The sequence below is a fragment of the Salmo salar genome, chromosome 04 (genome assembly GCF_965601325.2).
Source record: "Salmo salar chromosome 04, fSalSal1, whole genome shotgun sequence".
NCBI classification, from domain to species: Eukaryota; Metazoa; Chordata; class Actinopteri; order Salmoniformes; family Salmonidae; genus Salmo; species Salmo salar.
In genome coordinates, this window is record NC_138294.1 from 90,123,773 (window position 1) to 90,126,935 (window position 3,163).

Genomic DNA, 3,163 nt, shown 5'->3' on the forward strand with positions numbered 1-3,163 from the left:
CATTTGATTTGGTCCATTTCCCCATCCTGCTAAGCAATCAAAATGTAATGAATACTTTTGGTGTCACTACATACATTTTCCCTAAAAAGTACAATATTTTCTTATAATGAAGTAAAAGTACAAAAAAATATAAATTGTAAAGTACAGATACCCAAAAAACTACTTAAGTAGTATTTTTACTGAACTACTTTACACCACTGGTTAAATCGAGGACTCTTGAAAATTGAATTCAGGAGCCCTATGCCAGCTAGGGTGCAGAAGCTGGTTTGAGCTAGTCCTAAACCACCGGGGTTTAGGTGCGATAAATAAAAAGTTAGAAAAACAAGGGCTAAGCGAAAAAGATAAACTGAAATAGCAGTTGTGGTTAACGCTGGGGGCACCCAATCTATGACGTGGTATATGAAGACACCAGAGGCTCTAAAGCAAAAACATAAAATACTAAGAAAAAAAACCCCATAAAATACTAAGAAAGAAAACCGGGGCCTCGAATCTGATATAAAGATTAGCCGCTTGTGACGTAGGCCTAAAGAAAAGAATGGGCCAATCATATCGAGTGTCTTGCCATGACGAATTTGACGCTATGCGACCCACCGCTGGAGACTTCCTTCAACAAAGATGGCTGACAAAAATACTGCGAAGCAAATGTTAGGTAATTATAACGCCATAACGAATCATGCAACATATGCACAGTTGAGAGGAATATGTTTAGTTAATGTAGAGACAAACGATTAGAAATATGTTTTGGTCATACGTTTAATTTACGAAAATCGATATTTAGCTAGGTAGCTAGCTGACTAGCTAACATTAGCCAGCTAGCTAGCTTTATGGGTGTTGTGACATGAGTATGAAATTGTAATTCGTGTTTAATGTTTTAGGGACTCCTGAGAAAAACACCAAACCAGGCTGTCGACTTGTGAAACAGTGGATGTAAAGAATCTAGCTAGCTAAAGCATTTACAGCCAATTGAATGTACAATTTTGTATGCTTGCCTTGCTGATATTTGCCATGAAATGCAGCTGAAGTAACGTAACTTGGCTAGCTAACCATTTTCTTGCTTATTGTGTAGTGGAGGATAAAAATACCTGTATGCCTATGGATGTGTAGCTAGCTATGTAGCTGATCTGTGTATGGGACCCTGAAACGTTTGGTATAAATATTAATTCAGAACCTAGTTATGAACCTCAGCTATCATAGCTGTTTGTATCCACTTCAGAACAGCCAAAGGGCATTAATGAAGCCTATGGATGGAGTAGAATATAGTATAACTTTGTGCCAAGGATGGAAGTCATATATACATGTAGTTATTACCAAACATGAGATCCCCACATTGTAGCCTGTACATTTAATATATTCACTGATCATGTACTCTACCTTGGCAAATACATTTGTGGTTCAGGTATGAGTGTCTGTGACATTCTTTTTCAGTCATATCCAGTTCCAAGAGTAAACTCCAGTCTTTGAATGATGCTGTGTCTGCATGTATGTATTACAATTATACACTTCAGTGTTTACCAATCCTGGTCATATGACATCTATGGTTACACATTGTAACTATGCAATGTGTAGACTTTACAGTGAAATGCTTACTTACAAGCCCTTAACCAACAGTGCAGTTCAAGAAGAGTTGAAAAAATATTTACCAAGTAGACTAAAATAAAAATGTATAATAAAAAGTTACAATAACAAGGCTATATACAGGGGGAACTGGTTCCAAGTCAGCGTGCTGGGGTACAGGTTAGTTCAGGTCATTTGTACATGTAGTGACTATGCATAGAAGTGAAGTGACTGTGTATAGATAAACAGCAGTGTACGGGGGGGGGGGGGGGGGTCAGTGTAAATTGTCCAGTGGTGGTTTTATTAATTGTTCAGCAGTCTTATGGTTTGGGGGTAGAAGCTGTTGAGCTTTTTGGTCCTAGACTTGGCACTCCGGTACCACTTGCTGTGCGGTAGCAGAGAGAACAATCTGACTTGGGTGACTGGAGTCTCTTACAATTTTATGGGCTTTCCTCTGACACCGCCTATTATATGGCTGGAAGCTTAGCCCCAGTGTTGCACTGGGCCATTTGCACTATGCTCTGTAGCGCCTTACGGTCAGATGCAGAGCAGTTGCCATACCAGGTCAGGATGCTCTTGATGGTGCAGCTGTAGAACCTTTTGAGGATCTGGGGACAAATGCCAAACATTTTCAGTCTCCTGAGGGGGAAAGGTTTTGTCGTGCCCTCTTCACGACTGTCTTGGTATGTTTGGACCATGATTGGGGCGACAAGGTGAAAATCTGTCGTTCTGCCCCTGAACAAGGCAGTTAACCCACTGTTCCTAGGCCGTCATTGGAAATAAGAATTTGTTCTTAACCGATTTGCCTAGTTAAATAAAAGTTTGTTGGTGATGGGGACACCAAGGAACTTGAAACTCTCGACCTGCTCCACTACAGCCCCTTTCGATGTTGATGGAGGCCTGTTCGGCCCTCCTTTTCCTGTAGTCCACAATCAGCTTCTTTGTCTTGCTCACATTGAGGGAGGGGTTATTGTCCTGCGCCACACTGCCAGTTCTCTGACCTCCTCCCTCTAGGCTGTAGACTAGAAACATTTATTTAACTAGTTAAAGGCTGATTTGTAATTCATATATACAGAAATAGAGTTTAAAAGAAAGTACACTACACTTCCTATGCATCATGTAAATACTCAAATACTCTAATTTCCTTCATCTGCACTGATCTGAGGACACAGGATAGGTGTAGTATTTCATCAAATGAGACTTAATTTCAACCAGTAGAGAATGTGAAATGCTTCGAAAAAAGTTCAAGTGTTATAAATGCATAAATTATAAGTATTAATTGTAATATAAATAAGTTAAATCTGTACTTCATTGGATGTCTGGTGTGCATTATAAAAACAGGAAGAGAGAGGTGGGGAGAGAGGTGTGAGTGTAAAAGACAGAGAGGTATAAGAACAGAGGAGCAGGGAAGACCTGCATATGATTAATGAATTACAATGCTACTTAACTTAATATTCTCTCAGTTCATCACAATTACATAATATAGTCTCTAGTGGTGTCTTCTAACCAGCCTTGGGCTCCCAGTCAGCCTGAAGGTTATCTTAAGAGCGGGTGAGGTGGCGATGACAGGACTGGGGGTTGGAATTCTCACATCAAAACATACCTACAG

At 40.0% G+C, this 3,163-nt stretch overlaps 1 long non-coding RNA gene across 1 annotated transcript; it reads left to right on the forward strand.

Annotated features, from left to right (window-relative positions):
- The first annotated feature begins 500 nt into the window (after window positions 1–500).
- On the forward strand, window positions 501–1,465 carry LOC123742508 (uncharacterized). Its single transcript, XR_006769691.2, has 2 exons — window positions 501–649; window positions 876–1,465. It is a non-coding gene; the product is annotated as an uncharacterized LOC123742508 (long non-coding RNA).
- The last annotated feature ends 1,698 nt before the right edge of the window (window positions 1,466–3,163 follow it).